Consider the following 20,433-nt stretch of genomic DNA (forward strand, 5'->3'; position numbering starts at 1 on the left):
AGCAGGGACAAAATGGATATCTTTGATGGAGTTTGCAGCAGCTGGTCTACAATCTTATAATCGCTCCTTTTGATGAGCCTCAAGATCTCATCCAGATTAGATTCTTCAATAGATTGGCCTGACGGGCTGGCATTTTGGTAAACAGGAGGAGCAACTGGTGGAGTTACTGCGGCAGTAGGTGTAACAACTTTCTTCTGGAACAAAGGTGGACGGACCCTTCCACTTCTCAGAGTTGTGGTTGCTTCGGCTATGTTACTAACCGTAGCTGGGGATACCAAAGGCACTTCTACCCCATTCTCAATCATAGTTGCACCATATTTATAAGGGATGGCTTTAGTAGAGGCATAAGATACCGGGCCAGGTAGTCTGATCACCAAAGGTTCGACCTTCCTAGTCTGAGGCACATTCTTGACAGGGGAATCATGAAACACCGGCACAATCATACAAACGTCGCCGACGATCAAGTGTTTGTTATCCATTAAGCACTGTATGTCACCCTGCACAGTACAACAACCCATAGGATTCTGAAGACATTCTGAACAAGAAGCATGATCATGACTAAACAAAGAAGCCTTGCAGAGTTTGACGTGTAGCGGGACCAGAGGAGTAACAACATTACGGACATCTAAAGTGGGGGTCACCCCGGGCATCTCAACTTCATCAAAGTCACAGATTCTTTCAAAAGCCTCAATCATGTTAACAGCCCCATGATCTGGAAGTGGGTGGTCAAGGACGTGCGGGACACTGTTTTCGAAAGTCAACCATCCCCTGTCCATTAGATCTTTCACAACATATTTCAGAGCATAGCACCCCTCAACATCATGGCTTTGAGCGCCCTGATGGAATTCACATTTGAGATCTTGTCGGAACCTGGGAGGCAGTGGGTTAGGCGGAGGTTTGCCTGGTCTAGTGACACAATGTCCCTTAGCAAGTAATGTTGGAAGTAGATCAGCATACCGCATTGGTATCGGTGGAAAACAAGTTCGGGGCCGAGGGCCCTGTTGTTGTGGCTGTTGCTGTTGTTGTTGAGCAGATGGTTGTTGTTGTACCTACTGAGCAACGACATTAACGGGTGCTGGTGGTTGATCCGGTGGCAGAGGATATTGCTGGAAGAACGGTGCGAAGAAAGGATGTTGAGAGTACTGCATGTAGTGATAAGGTAAAGGTAATTGAGCAGCATTAGGAGCAACAGCAGCTGTAGGCTGGTTACCGGATACCATCCCTACTTCAGATTCCTTTTTCTTATGATGACCATTACAGTACTTCTTCGGCGCACTGGCTGAGGATTCACCCTTCTCAAGAACAATGATGCCTTCTCTGACAGCTTCCTCTAGACGAGTTCCCATGGTAACCATGTCGGAGAAATTATTTGGTGCAGAGACTATCATTCTCTCCATGTACTCCTTCTTCAAAGTTTTCAGGAATGTCTGTGTCAATTCTTCCTCATCAAGCCGAGGTGACACACGGGCAGCTGCCTCTCTCCATCTTTGGGCATATTCATGGAAAGTTTCATCTGACTTCTGAGACAAAGCCTTAAGAGAATCCATATTCGGCTTCAAGAGGGTGTTAAACTCATAATGACTTTCAAAAGCCGCAGCAAGTTCCTCAAAGGCATGGATATTATCTTTGCTCAAACTAGTGTGCCAGTCTGCCGCATCATCAGTCAGACTATCCTGAAAGCAATGGATCATCAGTGCATCATTGTCTACGTAGTTGGCCATCTTCCGGACGTACCGAATGACATGGCTATGTGGACAAGTGGATCCATTGTATTTGTCAAAGTCTGGCATCTTGAACTTCTTAGGAATCTCAAATCGGGATACCAAGCATAGATCACGAGCCTTAGCAGAAACACCGTTCCCACGGCTAGCCTTGACCTCACGGAGCTCTCCAGCTAGCTCTTTCAACTGTTCCTTCATTGCCTCCATTACGGAGTCCTGTCCGCGTGGAGTGTCAACTTCAATTACCTGAGGTACGGTGTGTACAACAGGATTGGTAAAAACAGCAGTCACTTGAGGCATGGAAGCGTTTGCAGAAGCAAAGTTTGTTGCAGGATTTTGTCCTTGATTGGCAACACCAGAAGCACCGGCTGTGGTATTTGGAGCATAGAAAGCTGAGAGTCCATAGGGACGCCCATTGGGCATAACAAAGCGAGCATCAGAAGCCACAGTAGACAGTGGGATAGATGGAATCCCTTCAGTAGAAGCCGGAACAGATGTAGCTGGTTGTTCTTGTGCAGCTAGTAAGGCAGACATAGTGTCATGAGCCTTAGCCAAGTCTTCTTTCATAGCAGCCAATTCGTCGCGGAGCTGAGCATTCTCTTCCTCAACATTAGCCATATTCCTTCTCTTGTGCAATCTTGTTTGATGAATTCTATCTGGTTGGTAAACCTTGCGAGCACGAGCCACCTTTCAGACTGCGGCAGAAGAACCAGGAGGTAATGAGCACAAGGGAAGTTTTGTGACTTTAGTAGCCAATGTATGATGCATGATATGTGTAAATGCATATGCAAAAGACTCTTTTTTTGTGTTATCGAAGGGTTTTAGACAAATTAGAAGTTTGTAAACATTACTAAACAACATAAACGAGAAACAAACAACCAATATATAGTTTTACAAGACGATTCCCTTTGAAATGCTAAGCCAAGGGATAGACTTTAAAATGTAAACAACATAAACAACAACTGGAAACAACAACCGAAAACAGAAATCCTCAAGCATAGGAAGTAGAAGGATCATCCTCAGGCTCAGACTCAGACTCATAGCTGCAACATCGGGCATAGAAGTCATAGGCACCTCTAGCCCTCTTGGAATCCCTCATAAGCAACCTATCCTTTTCCTCAATTTCTTTTCTAGCCTTAGCTAACTCCCTCTTCAATGTCAAGACTTCATGAGTTTTCTGCTCATCCTTTCCGCCCAAAGTCATGATTAGGTTCTCAGCCTCATAGTATCTAGACTTCCATTGATGCTTCTCTCGGCTCTCCATAGCTAGATGCTCCTGATACATCTCCTGAGCAGGCAAAGGCAAAGGCAAAGGCATGGATGGAGTAGACGCAGACACATATCTCATAGCAGGGTAAGGCATGCCAATCTTCTCAGCTTGGTTTATCACCCACTGAGTGTAGGCCTCATGAGCAATACCGGATCTTACACCCATATGTTTCACATCTTTCTTCCGAATCTTAGACCAAGCATCTATGAAATCTTCTCTTATCCCGATAGGAGCATTGGAGTAATGAAAGAAATAAGGAGATGTAGCAAGATTGATGGGTTTTTCTTTCATCGGGAAACCAAATTGTCGCAAGGCGAGCTCCGGGTTATAGTTGATTCCACCCCGGGTACCAAGAAGAGGTACATTAAGAAACTTTCCACCACCGAAGATAATTTCTTTGACCTTAGCTGCGGGAGTGAGCCAAACTACTTCATTAGGAGTGAGAGCCATAATCCGCTGCGAAATAGACCAATTCTCCGGATTATCATGGAAAGACTTTGGAAGGTGCGAAATAAACCACCTATATAAGAGAGATATGCAGCAAAAGATGTATCCACGACCCTTGCCGGATCGATCATGAATAGCATGGTATGTGTCAGCTAACAAAGTAGGAACCAGATTCTTGGAGCGGAAGATCATGATAGCATTCATATCCACAAAGTTGTCAAGGTTTGGAAAGAGAATAAGCCCATAGATGAGTAGTGCAAGGATAGCCTCAAGAGTGTCCTGACAAGTGACTTTGAGATTGGCTTTCTCAAGTAGATACTTCGAAGTGAACCCTCGGATGCCTTAGTGACAAGATTCTTGGAAAAATCGGAGGTCATAAGATGGAGATCCTTAGCAATAACCAAAGGAGTAGGAGGATGCTCAAGACCCGTGAAAGGTGTTCCCTTGGCTATAGGTAAACCGGTCAAGGAAGAATAAGCCTCAAGAGTAGGTACCAACTGAAAGTCCGGAAATGTGAAGCATCGATATTCCCGATCATAAAATTGCACTAGAGTATGCACAAGCTTCTCATCCACATTGGTCCGGAGCAAAGTGAGTAAGTCCCCATAACAGTGTCGGAAACCGGTTGGATCCTCAATCTTGAGTGCCAAATCCCTCAAACTAGCCAAATCAACCTCCATGAACTTGTAGGACTTAGTCTTCCCCATTCCTACAATGTTTACAAATTCAATTTGTCTAAGCCCCTCGATAAATGCATGGGAAAAGGTTTATGCATGTATGCATGATCACATTCAAGTACGGAGAAAACATGGAGGGTTAAGATTCAAAGTCAAGGAGTCAAGGGTGGCCACGGTGTCCGGTGAAACTAGGGCTTTAGGAGATAGTAACCGGGTTCTAAAAAGGTTCCTAAGTCGCAACCTCTCTCACGTATATCATGGTGCCACGAGACAACACTCGCTCCATGATTATCCGTAAGAAGGTCTAACTTGAGTGTAGTATCGCGTGACGACTAAAATTCGAGACAACACTCGGTTTAGCCTCCGCACTACATCCTAGAAAATGGCCATGGATGGGATTGGTTATCTACGGTTCATAGCGTCATAGAACAATTGGAAGTAAAGTGCCTAAACGCAACAAACACGCGCCGACAACATCACCCCCAAAATGCCTCAGCTATGTGGGATTGATCGCATAATCCAATACACGAGGCAACCCCCGGATTGAATTGTCGATTATATCCCCCCTAGATCCTAAGTTCACTCAGCCCGGGTGTAGGGCTTTGATATTCTCACCCCCACATGTTTGCAAAAATTGTACATTTATTCACATGAGAAAGCAAGTAAAAAAGTAAGTAAAAATACAAGCGCAAGCGTAAAAATAAAGACTAGGCGTAACTCTCAAATCTCCCCAGTGAAGTCGCCAGCTGTTTTATCTTGGTTTTTGGGTGTCAAACATTGATTAAGTTTGAACCTTTCTAACCTTTGATATCTCATTTTTTCTTGGGAAGGGAAAAATAAGAAAAACCCTTGAGAATCGAGGTTCGGGAGTTGTTTTCGTTATGGGAAGGTGTTAGGCACCCATAACGACTATAGTATCCTATAGGAACCGTCTTTACTTTCTACGCGTGCGCTTTATTTTTAAATGCTATTTGAAAGTGATATTTACACCTAAGGGTTTACTAAGTGAAGAATTGGAGGGAGAAGAATGTTTGAATTTTTATTTTATTTGAATTGAAGGAATTTTGATTCCTTGCCTACGTACCCTTTTAAGGGATCAAATCCGCCGTAGTTCTCTTCCAAAAATGTTTTTGTTTTTGTTGGTTGATTTTAAGTTTAAAAATTGGAATTTTGAAGAATGAGAGAGAGGCCTCAAGGGCATAAGGTTGTGAAAATGTGAGGTGGTATTAGTTATTTTGCAAAAGAAAGCCTAAGTATGATTAAAATTCATTAAGATTTTTGTTTAAGAAAAGAAAAGGGAAAAATCAATGGGATTTTGATCCCAAGGTTTATTTAGAAAATGATTTGAGTGATGTTGTTCATGTTTTTTGGAAAAAAAGGATTTTTCTAAGTTTCAAAGTACCTAGACATACATCTAAGCATACATTCCCTAAACATACATCTAAGGCATGCATATCCTAAACATACATCTAAGTATCTATGTGATGTGTGTGCATGTGTCGGTGCTTATGTCGGTGTACATCATTAGAGTCCATTGTCCTTTACATCATTGGCCTAAATACATTCTATGGTCTTGCAAGAATTTAAACATAAAGAAAATTACAAAATCCCTAGATTTTACATACTAAGTCTTGTCATGGGAATTAAAGCCATAGAAATGAAGTGAGATGAGGAATGCTTATGAATGAATGAAACATGAAATGGAATGGTTAGTAGAATATGGCATGATAGAATAGAAACCATAAGCAAAAGAAAACACTAAAAAACTTGACAAAAGGTAATGAAATTTTTAACCTAAAAGTAGCAAAATTCACCTAAAAAAATTTACCATAACTTCAAGACAAGTATATGACCTATAATCCTCATATCATGACAATTTTCTAAAGGTTTTATCACACTCAATTATGTGAGAATTGTGAGAACACATTCAAGTCAAGAATTATGATATGCTTTAGGCATATTTGGCACTTTATTTTTACAAACAAACATTAAGTTGCCTTGTAAAGCAAGTAATACACACTTATTCTCATGCAGCAAGAAACACATCCAAACAGCAAGAAACTCATTACAAGTTCACACTTCACAAATCAATATCATACCTCATGATTATAGGTCAAGAACATGCACTTTTCACAAGTTTTTTAATACAAAACATCACAAAATAGCAAGAAAAGCATTGCATTATCTTTTATCAATTCTTAATATGAAAAATCATCACAAAAATGTCACAACACTAACAAGAAACATACATGAAATTTTTTAGGATTTTTAAAAGGATTTTTAGACTCAAGAACACGTAAAATTTCACAAATTTTGACAAAAGTAGTAAACAATTAACAAGAAAATTCCACACATATTTTTAATCAAGATTTATTATGTAAAACAGATCAAGAATTACAAAAAAAAATACAAGAAAATAACTAGGAAATTTTTTGGGAAGTTTATCAAAGTTTTCAAGTGAAACAGGGGTGCAAACAACAATATGTAGTGTTAAAATAGCAAGAAAACAGGCAAAACGAAATCCAGTGCAAAAAGCAGGCCCAAGCCCACACACATATGGATCCTGGGTCACAAGGAAGTCTGTGGAACGTAGGATTGATCCAGGAAGCCTAACCCTAGATCTAACGGTGGAGATTCAAGGCCCAGGGGTGAACCAGACTGGTTCAAACGAACCGGTCTGGTTCATGCACTTATATAAGTACAACAGACCGGTCCAAGGTCATTTCACTCCTCTCTTTCTCTCTCTTCTCTCAAATCTAGTGAGGGAAGCTCTCACTTCTCTCTTCACCGGCGTCCTTCCCTGCGCCGTCTTCTGGAAAAGAACGGCTGGGGAAGATGAAGATTCATCGGAATCTTCATCATCACCGCCGTGAATTCCAGATTCCGGCAACGCCTCAAACAACACGGTTTGTATAGATCTAAACCTAATCCACTTGTTTTTCCCACAGATTACGAATATGAACTCAGTTCTGAAAAATAAACGGTGAATCTTCATAGATCTATGTTTTAGGGTTCGGTTTAAAACTTTTTCGAATCTTTTCAAAGTTCTTTTGAAGGAAAGTGTTTCTATGTCACCGATCTATTCTGATTCACCGTTTATTTGTGTTATTAGACCTTCGTTGAGTTTTTTGCGATGAAAAACGAGGGAGTTTTTGATGAATACCTGGTTTTAATCGGAGATTTCGAACAGAAAGATCCTTGCAAGCTTCTGGTAAGTTTCGTTGTTGTTCTTCTTCTTCTTCTCTGGTTCTCTTCGAATTCAGCCTCTCTTCTTCTCTCTTTCCCCAAATCCTTCGTGATCGCAAGGAATACGTCCTTGCAATTGACGAATTCTTGCTTGAATTGCGAAGGTGAAGATTCGATGATGATGATTTTCACAGAAAATCACTGAGAACTTCCTTAATTTCAATAGGATTTTTCGAATTGAACATTTCAGCTTTGATTCTCTGGAAATTCGTATTGATTTCGTATGTTTGATGATGAATTTGATGGAGGATTGATTCGGTGGTGAATTAGAGGGTTTGCAGTGGTGATTTGAGGTAGTTAGGGTGGTTCATGATTCTGTTACGGTGGTTAGGGTTTGGAGAAGAGAGAGAAAGTTGTTAGGGCTTTCTCTGTGATGATGTGTCGTTTCTGGAATGGTGATTGGTACTGTTGCATTGATGAGTTGGCCCTTATATAGCTTCACATGTGTACCACTGAACCAATTGCAATCTGACACCTGTACTGGACTTGAGGAATTCGGCCTTGGCTGAGTTCTTAACCTTGAGGACCTTTGTGCAATTTCTGGAAATTAAGGGACTGGCCTGCAAAAATTGATAAAAAGGACAAAAACAAATTTGACACGAAATAGGGACTACTCTGCAATTATTAAAAATTAAAGGACTAAAAGAAAAATAACAAAAAGGACTAAAATGAAAATGTTAGAAATTGAAGGACTAAAGTGCAATTTTTAGGGTTTTTAGGACTAAAATGAAAAAATTAGAAATAAAATTGAATTAAAATTTGGTAAATGGAAAATAACGTAAAGTGAAACGATAAAAATAACAAAACGGACTAAAATGAACCAATTACTTAAATGAGGTACTTTAAAGTAACCTCTCTCTGTCAAAATTTTGTGTGAAATGACCAAAATGCCCCTAGGGACTAAACTGACTCAAAATGTCTCAGTTGCAATTTTTGAAATGAATTTTGACATGGAATTTAAGCAAAGATTTACAAATCAACTGAAAAGACTCAGAGACAATTTTCAAAGATTAAAAGGACCCTCAACATATGAAATGACTAAAATGCCCCTAGGGGCTAAACTGACTCAAAATGACTTCAAATGTAACTTTTGGAATGGTTTTGACACAGAAATGAAACAAGGACTTATACAAACCAATGGAAAACACTTAAACAATTTTCAAAGACTAAAATGAGTTTGAATGCAGGAAATGACTAAAATACCCTTTTTCATGAATTTGCAAATAATATTGTAATAAGATGCAGAGGAATATGTAATTGATCAAAGACAAATTCAAATGACTTGAAATGCAAGAAAATTTTTTTGGATGACTTGAAATACAAGAAAACATAGACAAATACACAGTTGAAAAGATTTTTAAAGCTGAATTGAGAGATGAAGCAGAGTAAAATGTCAGTGCAAAACAATATCAAATTGGCAATTCTTCAAGAGTGATAGACATGTATCAAAGATGAAAGAAAATTTTGAACAAGTATTTTTATGTCCAAAATTAGGGTATAACACATATAACAGGAGAGAAGTCTATGTTCCTCACCCTCACTATGAAGGAAGGAGGAAGTGTGAAGTTTGGAGGCAACCAATCTGGCAAGATCATTGATACGAAAACTATTGGTAACTCCTCTATCTCAATTAATAATGTGTGGTTGGTAGATGGTCTTGAACATAAACTATTGAGCATTAGTCAATTTTATGACAATGGTTATGATGTGATGTTTGAAAAGACCAACTGCACTATAATCAACAAAGAAAACAAATCCATAATATTCAAGGGAAAGAGAATGGAAAATGTCTATAAAATTAATTTCTCTGAACTGGTTTACCAGAAGGTGATTTGCCCTCTATCAGTGAATGATAAGAAATGGATGTGGCATAGAAGGTTGGGACATGCTAACTGGAGGTTAATCTCTAAGCTTAGCAAGTTACAACTTGTCGAAGGCCTTCCAGACATTGACTATCATTCAGATACACTGTGCGGTGCATGCCAGAAGGGAAAGATTATGAAATTATCTTTTAAATCAAAAGACATTGGTTCAACCTCTAGACCCTTAGAATTACTCCATATTGATTTATTTGGGCCAGTTAGTACTGCATCTTTATATGGAAGTAAATATGGATTGGTTATTGTTGATGATTACAACAGATGAACTTGGGTAAAATTCCAGAAAAGTAAGGATCATGCTTATGATGTATTCAGTAACTTCTGCACTTAAATTCAGTTTGAAAAAGAAATGAAAATTTTAAAAGTTGGAAGTGATCATGGTGGAGAATTTGAAAATGAGTCATTTGAAATCTTTTGTGAAAAACTTGGAATCGTTCATGAATTCTCTTCTCCTAGAACTCCACAACAAAATAGGGTTGTAGAAAGAAAGAAAAGAACTTTACAAGAGATGGCTAGAACCATGATTCATGAAAACAATTTGGCTAAAAATTTCTGGGCAGAAGTAGTGAATACAACATGTTATGTCCAAAATAGAATCTATATCAGACCTATCTTGGAGAAAATAGCATATAAACTCTTTAAGGGAAGAAGACCCAATATCTCTTACTTTCATCAATTTGGATGTACATGTTACATTCTAAATAATAAGCTCTACCTAAAGAAATTTGATGCCAAGACCGAAAGAGGGATCTTCTTAGATTACTCTGAAAGGTCAAAGGTATACAAAGTGTATAATTCAGAAACACTTTGTGTTGAAGAATGAATGCACATAAAATTTGATGACAAAGAGCCTGGAAGTGAAATTCCAGAGCAAGATGAAAGTTTTGCAGAGATATAGGTTCCTGTAGATACTCCAGAACCTGATCAGATAGCTGAATATGAAGACAGTCCAGAAATTGAACCCACCTCAGAAGCACAAGATGAAGTTGCTTCTGATGAAACTCAAGATGGCTCTCAGCAAGCTACTCAACCGAAGAGTAAATTCAAGCACAAGTCTTCACATCCTGAGGATCTGATCATTGGAAACAAAGATGGTCCCAGAAGAACAAGATCACATTTTAGACAAGAAGAGTCTATGATAGGATTGTTATCAGTGATTGAACCTGCTACAGTTGATGAAGCACTTTCAGATGATGGTTGGATACTAGCTATGCAAGAAGAGCTCAATCAGTTTCAAAGGAATGATGTGTGGGATCTGGTACCCAAACCTCAGCATAAGAACATTATTGGAACAAAATGGGTATTCAGAAACAAGTTGAATGAATAAGGTGAAGTAACAAGAAACAAAGCAAGACTTGTTGCACAAGGTTACAGTCAACAAGAAGGCATTGATTATACTAAAACGTTTGCTCCAGTTGCAAGATTGGAAGTAATCAGGTTAATTCTTTCCTATGCAGTTAATCATGGCATAATATTATATCAAATGGATGTCAAGAGTGCATTTCTAAATGGAGTCATAGAAGAAGTGTTTGTCAAGCAACCTCCTGGTTTTGAGGATCTTAAGCATCCTGACTATGTTTACAAACTTAAGAAATCACTATATGGCTTGAAACAAGCTCCCAGAGCTTGGTATGATAGACTAAGTAATTTACTGATCAAAAATGATTTTAAATGAGGTCAGGTTGTCACAACACTCTTCATAAAGAATCTTGAGTAAGATATTCTTGTTGTGCAAATATATGTTGATGATATAATATTTGGTTCTACTAAGGCATCTTTTTGCAAGGAATTTTCTAAGTTAATGCAGGATGAATTTGAAATGAGTATGATGGGAGAGCTGAAGTTCTTCCTTGGAATTCAAATTAATCAAAGCAAGGATGGAGTCTATGTTCATCAAACAAAGTATACAAAGGAGCTTCTGAAGAAGTTCAAGCTTGAAGACTGTAAAGTGATGAACACTCCAATGCATCCAACCTGCACTTTAAGCAAAGAAGATATTGAAACAAAAGTCGACCAGAAACTGTACAGAGGTATGATTGCTTCTCTATTATACCTCACTGCATCTAGGCCAGATATTTTATTAAGTGTATGCTTGTGTGCAAGATTCCAATCAGATCCCAGAGAATCTCATTTAACTGCTGTTAAGAGAATCTTTAGGTATTTGAAAGGAACAACTAATCTTGGACTCCTCTATAGGAAATCTTTAGATTATAAGTTGGTTGGATTTTGTGATGCTGATTATGCTGGTGATAGGATTGAAAGAAAGTCAACCAGTGGCAATTGTCAATTTTTGGGTGATAATCTTATATCATGGGCTAGCAAAAGACAAGCAACTATTGTTATATCTACAGCAGAAGCAGAATACATTTCAGCTGCAAGTTGTTGTACACAACTACTTTGGATGAAAATCAGTTGGAAGACTATCAGATTATTGCTAACAGTATTCCCCTTTATTGTGATAATACTGCTGCTATTTGTTTGTCTAAAAGTCCAATTTTGCATTCAAGAGCTAAGCATATTGAAATCAAACACCATTTTATCAGAGACTATGTTCAAAAAGGAATTTTAGATATACAATTCATTGATACTGAGAATCAATGGGCTGATATATTTACTAAGCCTTTAACTGTTGAAAGATTTGATTTTATAAAGAAAAATTTGAACATGCACTTTGTGTCTGACTAAAACTTGCTTGCTCCTAAATAGGATTTTAGGTTCTTGATGAGTCATAGATAGTCTAATTTAATGCTTTATTTAGTTTAGTTTTAAATAAGATTTGATTTAATTATATTGCATTTTATTTCCTTTTAGAATATTTTACTTTAAATTGTCTTTTATTTTATTTTAGGAACGAATATATGGTGGAAGGTGTCTTGGAGCAAAAGAAAGAGGACTGGAGCAAATACAGTGCAAAAATACGAAGATACGGAACAAAAATATGTTCCCACCAAGTCAGAAGCTTGGCACGGCCAGTGCTAACATGTGGCACGGCCGTGCCACCTCCAAGAGCCTCTTTTGCTGCTTTTTATTCGGACCCAAGTTACCCTGTTGCAGCTTTACTGTTTTACCCTTTTAGTTGCTTAGTTTCTAAGTCGATTGTAAAGCTATAAATAGAGTAGCTCTCCACCATAAACATTCACCTTTTACTTTGTTTAATTCAAGTATTATTTCAATAAAAAGTCTTTATTTCCTTTTACTTCCTTTGCAATTTACTTTTATCGCATTCTCTCTTCTTCCCCCATGTCTACGATGAACATGAGTGAGTAAACTTCTTTGTCTTGGGATCGTTGGATAAGTCTAATGATGTAATCCGGATCAAGCCAAGCATTAAACCCTAATTATTTGTTACCTTAATTCCTAATCTAAATTCACCGTTTTAACATGAATTAATTATTATCAAACTGTGGAAGCGAACGCGGAGGGTTTGATAATGGTTAATTCATCATCACAGATATCAATTCATAAAGCGAACACGGAGCTTTGATATCCGATCAAGTGAATTTAGACAAGGTTTGCAAAACATGAGAATAGTCTAGCAAACCTTGGGACACATAAAGTTTCGATCTTCAAGGGTCCCAAAGGCAACCACCCATGAGAATAGGTGTGGTTGTTGGAGGGATACACTCACTGACTTCGAGAGGAGCTCTGATATGCTAAAGAGAAACTTGTCCTTAGTAATTAAGATTAACGTATAATTATAAGTTTAAGGCTTCCTTGTGAAAAGATTCGTTATTATGATGAACCAATGATCCCGAGGCTTTTTAATATTATTGTTATTTACTTTCAAAAATTGCACTATCCAACTTCTTATTTCTTTCTCCTCTAATCATTTTCTAAAAGTTAATTTGATTGACCAACTCCCTAGCGGAACGATAACTCTACTTACTACTATTACTTCGATAGGCCGTGCACTTGCGGTTTGGCCCTATCAAGTTTTTGGCGCCGTTGCCGGGGAGTTAACTAATTTAATTAGCTTTTTCTTAGTGATTAGAATTCTCTCTTCTTTCTCTTTTCTTTTTTTATTTTTCTGTTATCGTTAACTTCTTGGGTTCTCAACCTTTTATGCAAAGAACTAGAAATCAAACGGTATTCATACCCGAGATCGAAAGGTTCTTACATAGAAGAAAGAGAGCAGCACAAAATAACACCGCCATGGCCAATCGCACTCTCAAAGAGTATGCAACGCCGTCTACGGCTGAGCCACAAGCTGTTATTGTGTACCCAACGGTTGAGGATGACAATTTTGAAATTAAGCCTGCCCTACTTAACTTGGTGCAGCAAAACCAATTCTCGGGATCCCCCACTGAGGATCCCAATCTTCACATCTCTGTTTTCTTACGAATTAGTGGAACCATGAAGGAGAACCAAGAAGCCGTAAGACTTCATCTCTTTCCCTTTTCCTTAAAGGATAGAGCTAGCGCTTGGTTCCATTCCCTCGAAGTCGGTTCCATTACTTCATGGGATCAGATGAGGCAAGCATTCCTTGCCCGTTTCTTTCCACCATCTAAAACCGCTAAACTTAGAGACCAAATCACGCGGTTCAACCAAAAAGATGGGGAATCTCTCTACGATGCGTGGGAGCGTTTCAAAGAAATGCTAAGACTTTGTCCCCACCATGGCCTAGAGAAGTGGCTTATAGTCCACACTTTTTATAATGGCTTGTCTTATACCACTAAGATGTCTGTTGATGCAGCTGCAGGTGGAGCACTTATGAATAAGAACTACATGGAGGCGTATGCCTTGATTGAAGACATGACTCAGAATCATTACAAATGGACCGACGAGAGATCCACCACTAGTTCTTCATCCTCCAAAAAGGAGGCAGGTATGTACGAAGTCTCTAACTATGACCACCTCGCTTCTAAAATTGATACACTAACCGAAAAACTTGAAAAACTCAATGTTAGTGCTATCAATTCTACTTCTACTCCTTCTTGTGAAATATGTGGTATAACCGGTCATGCTGGTGTTGATTGCCAACTAGGTAGTGCTATTAATGGTGTTGAGCAAATGAATTATGCTCAATACAACCAAGGGATGAGACAAAATCAAAATTTTTATAAAAACCAAAATCCCTATGGACAAGTAGCACCACCCGGTTATGCAAACAACCAAAGATTCACTCAGAAATCCAATTTGGAAATTTTGTTGGAAAACTCTATTGCCAACCAAACCAAACAACTTCAAGAACTTAAAAACCAAACTGGATTTCTGAATGATTCTCTTTCCAAGCTCAATACCAAGGTTGATTCTATTGCTACTCACTCTAAAATGCTTGAAACTCAAATCGCTCAAATAGCCCAACAAGTGGCTACCTCTTCCCAAACACCGGGAATCTTCCTTGGTCAAACCGAAGCCAATCCCAAAGCCCAAGTTAATGTCATATCTTTTGGGGGTAGTAAGTTAGGCGAAACTTTTGCTAAGGTTAAAAACATTGGGAAAGAAAATGTCAAGCCCTTAGGTGATAAAGTTGTGATAGAAAAAGCAAAACCACTTGAAGAAAACAAAACTCCATCCCCCTTAAATCCTGAAAAGCTTAAACTAGAGGGTAAGTTTGAAAAATTTGTCAACATACTTAGGAAGATTTGTATTAAACTTCCCTTTGCTGAAGCTTTGTCTAGGATGCCTCTATATGCCAAGTTTTTAAAGGAAATTTTTTCAAAGAAAAGGGCTATAGAGCATAATGAGACAATAGCCTTGGCCAAGGAAACTAGTACAATCATCCAAGAAGCACCCCCTAAGCTTAGAGATCCAGGTAGCTTTGCCATACCATGTGAAATTGGGAATGAAACAATAAACAAAGCCTTATGTGACTTAGGAGCTAGTGTTAGTTTGCTGCCTTTGTCTCTTCTTAAAAGGATAGGGATAGGAGAGTTGAAACCTACCGAAATGGAATTAAAGTTAGCTGACCGTTCTACCATGAAACTTGTAGGATTTGTCTAGGACATAACTGTTAAGATAGAGGGGATATACATCCCCACTGATTTTGTAGTCGTTGACATTGAAGAGGACGATGACGTCCCTATAATCCTAGGTAGACCTTTCCTCGCAACTGCGGGAGCTCTAATTGATGTTAAACTTGGTAGGATAGTCTTTCAAGTGAGTGATCAAATGGTAGGATACAAGTTGGAAAATGTTATGAAGGGTCCCGCTCTTTACTCTTGTTGCATGCTTAACGATCATGTTGTGAAAGAACGTTTTATAGCGTCATCTACACAATATGATATCTTTGATCCATTCTAAGGACTCTTTCTAACCGTCAAGCTAATGACATTAAAAGAGCGCTTCGTGGGAGGCAACCCACGCATTTAATTGCTTTTGTTTTGTTTTTCTTTGTTTTAAGTTGTTTTGTAGGTAATTGTCCAAGTGTAGTTCGAAAAAAATCAAGAAATTGAAGAATTTTGAAGCCCTCAAGACCAGAGAGGTGGCACGGCCCGTGCTAGCATTGGCACGGCCGTGCCAAGTTTTTAAAGAAAAAAATGGGCATGAAGTCAGGAAGATGGCACGGCCCGTGCCAATAGGTGGCACGGCCGTGCCCGATTTCTACACCTTATAACCTTCAATTTTTTTTCCTTCCTTCTTCCTCATTCACAACCCTCTTTCATCTTCTAAATCTCTCTCTAAACCTCCATAACCCTCAAATCTTCAAACCTTCATATCTCCTTCAAAACTTAACCAAATCACTCAATTCTTTCCCCCAATCAATTCTAAACCTCATTCCAAACACAAATAACCCATCAAAAACATCTTTCACCCACTCAAACACATAATTCACCAAACCCTTATCTCCATTAACCCTAACCCAAAAACCACAAAACCTTAACCAATCTCCACATCTAAAACCATAAACCTCACTTAAACATCAACCCCAATCCAAAACCAACCCTTCCCACTAAAATTATCATCAAAACCCAAACCTTCACCAAAACCACAAAGTCAAACCAAGGTCAATGGTCTAATGGCTTCAAGAAGGAGTGGCAAAGAACCGGCAACATCTTCCAGAGGACCACCATCAAAGAAAAGGGCACCAGCAAAGAATCATGGAATCAGCTTCAAGGATAACAACCAAAAAGAAAGGTACAAAATCCTTATCACTAAACCTTTGCATCCTTGTAGGTACCCTCATTCTTATACTATGAATATATTAGGGATTAGGGACAATGCTTTTAAATTGCTGCATAGATTAGGATGGGGTGAGATGCTTAGTCCTATGAGGGGGTATGAAAATTTTACTTATGAGTTTTTAAGTTCAATCCAATTCACGAAAGATAAGTTGAGTTTAGATGACCCCGATCATAGAGTCTCCTTCCGGCTTTTGAATATTGATTACGAGATGTCCCTTGAAAACTTTTGTACTGAAATGGGCTTCGCGAATGCGGGGTTCATCCATGACTCTTGGAATCAAGCTTTAAAGCCGGAAGCATATAACCCTGCTGCCTTTTGGACACGCATCACCGGTCGAGACCAATATGTTTCACTATCCAACAAGGCTAGTAACATCCACAACCCGGTTCTTAGGTACCTTCAGAGAGTAACGGCTTGTACCATTTGGGGTAGAAAAGAAGTAGGAACATGTAGGACAGATGAAATCTTTATGCTTTGGGCTATGCTTACTAATAATCCCGTGAATACTTGTTTTTACATGCTTGGCTACCTTGCTTCAATAGGAACTAAGCCTAATCTTGTAGCTGACATAGTAGTAGGGGGTGTTATCACATTCATTGCTAGGAAGTTTGGAGTGAGCGAGGAGGAAGGGATAAATGAAATTCAGGGCAACGATAGGCTTAACATAGAGACATTAATCTCTATGAAATTCATTACACATCATCCACCAATGCAATATGCCCTTAAACTTAATGTGCCTATTCTGTTTTTGCTTCCTAACCCATCTCGGACTAACACCGAGGTGGAGGAGAATTGGTTGTATCTTGATAATGAACAAGTACATGAGCAACATGACGAAGGAGAAGGTGCTAACTTGCACCCTGAGGAGGAGCACCATGACCATGATACCGGAGAGCTCAATGATGATGAAAAATGGGCATGGATGCGAACCGAGGTAGAGAGGATAAGCACCGAGCAACAAAGGCAAGGTGTAGAACTTTTGGGGCTGAGAAATGATGTCCAAAGGGGCAACCGCTTGTCGGAAGAAAACAATGAAATGCTCCGAAGAATAATGCACCAATTCAATCTTCAAGGTCCTCCATATGGACCTCAATAAATTGTGAGCTTTCCTCTTCCTCTCTTCCCTTCTCTCCTCTCTCTCTACTACTCTTCTTCTACTCTTTCTTTCTTCTTCTTCTTCTTCTTCTTTTTAATTTCTTTTTCTTTTGAATCATTGAGGACAATGCTTCCCCTAAGTGTGTGGGGGGGGGGGGGGGGGGGGGGGGCTAATAAAGTGTCTGGAGTCGTAGTGTTCCAAACTCCCTTGAACTTTATTCTTTTGTTTTGTTTTTATAGCAAGAGGCATGACTAGTAGCTTGTTTCTAATGTAAAATATGGCATAAAATTTTTTGTTTTGTCTCTTCCTTAAAGGTCGCTTCTTGTACATAAAAGTAGTTTCTTGTTTTTCTTATGTTCTTGCTATACCCATGTCTTGTTTTATTGTGAAATTCTCCAATGAGAAAAGCACCCGGTTGCAATCCTTGAGCAAATGTATGAATAGGTATTTTAAGGAACACGCTCAAGCTTTAGTGTTAACTTAGACCCTTTAAAGTCTTAAGAGTAAAAGTAATATAAGTTTGTGTGGGAAATTAATCAAATGTCCTTAATTGTTATATTCTTAATTGTTAAAGTTATAATGGGGCGGGAGAATGGCACCAACATGTGGGGGAAAGGACAATCCCTAACTTCCTAATTGTGGTGGTGACTCCCTAATTTGAACTTAAAAGTGAAACAAATTCATCAATGCTAGGGGGAAAGGACAATTACATCCAAAAAGACTTCCTACGCGGAGATGAAACAAATAATAATTTTGCAGCACTACTTAGGGTGATTTTGAATCTAGGAGGAAAGGACAATTACATCCGAGAAGACTTCCTACGATGATAGATAGCCCCTAAGCATCTGCAGCCCCTTGTGCTTAATTGTTAATCTAATCTAATTTTAACTTAAATTCCCATCACTCTTATATGAAATGAAGAAAGACTTTTCTCGGTTACTTTACCACTAAGGATAGAACCTATTCCTCATAATATCTATCTTATACAAGAGCAATAAAAGGGTTGGACTGCACACACACACTCACTTGAGACTTGATGTTGGGTAGAATAGGTTCATGAGGAGCATTTGAAATTGTAATTAGTGTACTTGAAGCAAAGCCTTTCTTTTGAGACATGTGTTCTTAATATTGCCATAATAATCTTTTGTTGCTGCTATGTCTGTTGCCTTTTGCTTGAGGACAAGCAAAGATTCAAGTGTGGGGGAGTTTGATGAGTCATAGATAGTCTAATTTAATGCTTTATTTAGTTTAGTTTTAAATAAGATTTGATTTAATTATATTGCATTTTATTTCCTTTTAGAATATTTTACTTTAAATTGTCTTTTATTTTATTTTAGGAACGAATATATGGTGGAAGGTGTCTTGGAGTAAAAGAAAGAGGACTGGAGCAAATACAATGCAAAAATACGAAGATACGGAACAAAAATATGTTCCCACCAAGTCAGAAGCTTGGCACGGCCAGTGCCAACATGTGGCACGGCCGTGCCACCTCCAGGAGCCTCTTTTGCTGCTTTTTCTTCGGGCCCAAGTTACCCTGTTGCAGCTTTACTGTTTTACCCTTTTAGTTGCTTAGTTTCTAAGTCGATTGTAAAGCTATAAATAGAGTAGCTCTCCACCATAAACATTCACCTTTTAATTTGTTTAATTCAAGTATTATTTCAATAAAAAGTCTTTATTTCCTTTTACTTCCTTTGCAATTTACTTTTATCGCATTCTCTCTTCTTCCCCCATGTCTACGATGAACATGAGTGAGTAGACTTCTTTGTCTTGGGATCGTTGGATAAGTCTAATGACGTAATCCGGATCAAGCCAACCCTTAAACCCTAATTATTTGTTACCTTAATTCCTAATCTAAATTCACCGTTTTAACATGAATTAATTATTATCAAACTGTGGAAGCGAACGCGGAGGGTTTGATAATGGTTAATTCATCATCACAGATATCAATTCATAAAGCGAACGCAGAGCTTTGATATCCGATCAAGTGAATTTAGACAAGGTTTGCAAAACATGAGAATAGTCTAGCAAACCTTGGGACACATAAAGTTTCGATCTTCAAGGGTCCCAAAGGCAATCACCCATGAGAATAGGTGTGGTTGTTGGAGGGATACACTCACTGACTTCGAGAGGAGCTGTGATATGCTAAAGAGAAACTTGTCCTTAGTAATTAAGATTAACGTATAATTATAAGTTTAAGGCTTGCTTGTGAAAAGATTCGTTATTATGATGAACCAATGATCCCGAGGCTTTTTAATATTATTGTTATTTACTTTCAAAAACTGCACTATCCAACTTCTTATTTCTTTCTCCTCTAATCATTTTCTAAAAGTTAATTAGATTGACCAACTCCCTAGCGGAACGATAACTCTACTTACTACTATTACTGCGATAGGCCGTGCACTTGCGGTTTGGCCCTATCAGTTCTGAAGTCAGTTCAGAAGTTGTGGTTCATCAGAAGCTCTTTATTGAGGTTGTGAGAAAAATATGCTTCTGATGATGACGTCGGCATCTGAAGTCCAGAAGCTAGATTGTGTGCTTCTGAATAGCAGAGTTAGTGGAAACGCTAGAAGTTACTTTTTGGTTGCACTTGGCCCACTAACTTGGCAGTTACTCTGAGAACTTCTGACGTGGCTTATTTGTATTAGTCTATAACTTAAGAGGGCAATGATGATTTATAGTCTTGAATGTACTAAACACGCTCCCCTGAATGTCATTAATGCTATGTTTGTTTGTCGTTTTTGAATTGCAAAGATTTTTCTCAAAACACTTAGTCAATTCACACAATACTCACTTCACAACAAACATTTTCTCCTTTCAACCTTTTCTTTGCGAAGTAAGCGCCATCTATCTATCAAACCCTAGAACCCTAAATATTCATCATCATTAATGGCATCATCTAGTTCGCAACAAGAGAGGTGCTCCATAATCATCTTCACAAGAAGCTCATGCTTATGAGATTGCTAGAAGAACG

The 20,433-nt window shown here is 38.6% G+C and overlaps 1 non-coding gene across 1 annotated transcript; it reads right to left on the reverse strand.

The window, feature by feature from the left end:
* Nucleotides 1–13,756: 13,756 nt before the first annotated feature.
* Nucleotides 13,757–13,863, reverse strand: LOC146907366 (small nucleolar RNA R71). Its single transcript, XR_015020831.1, has one exon. It is a non-coding gene; the product is annotated as a small nucleolar RNA R71 (small nucleolar RNA).
* Nucleotides 13,864–20,433: the final 6,570 nt, after the last annotated feature.

The sequence above is a fragment of the Medicago sativa genome, chromosome 7 (assembly GCF_051527215.1).
Source record: "Medicago sativa cultivar Bolivia chromosome 7, Bolivia_mono, whole genome shotgun sequence".
NCBI lineage: Eukaryota > Viridiplantae > Streptophyta > Magnoliopsida > Fabales > Fabaceae > Medicago > Medicago sativa.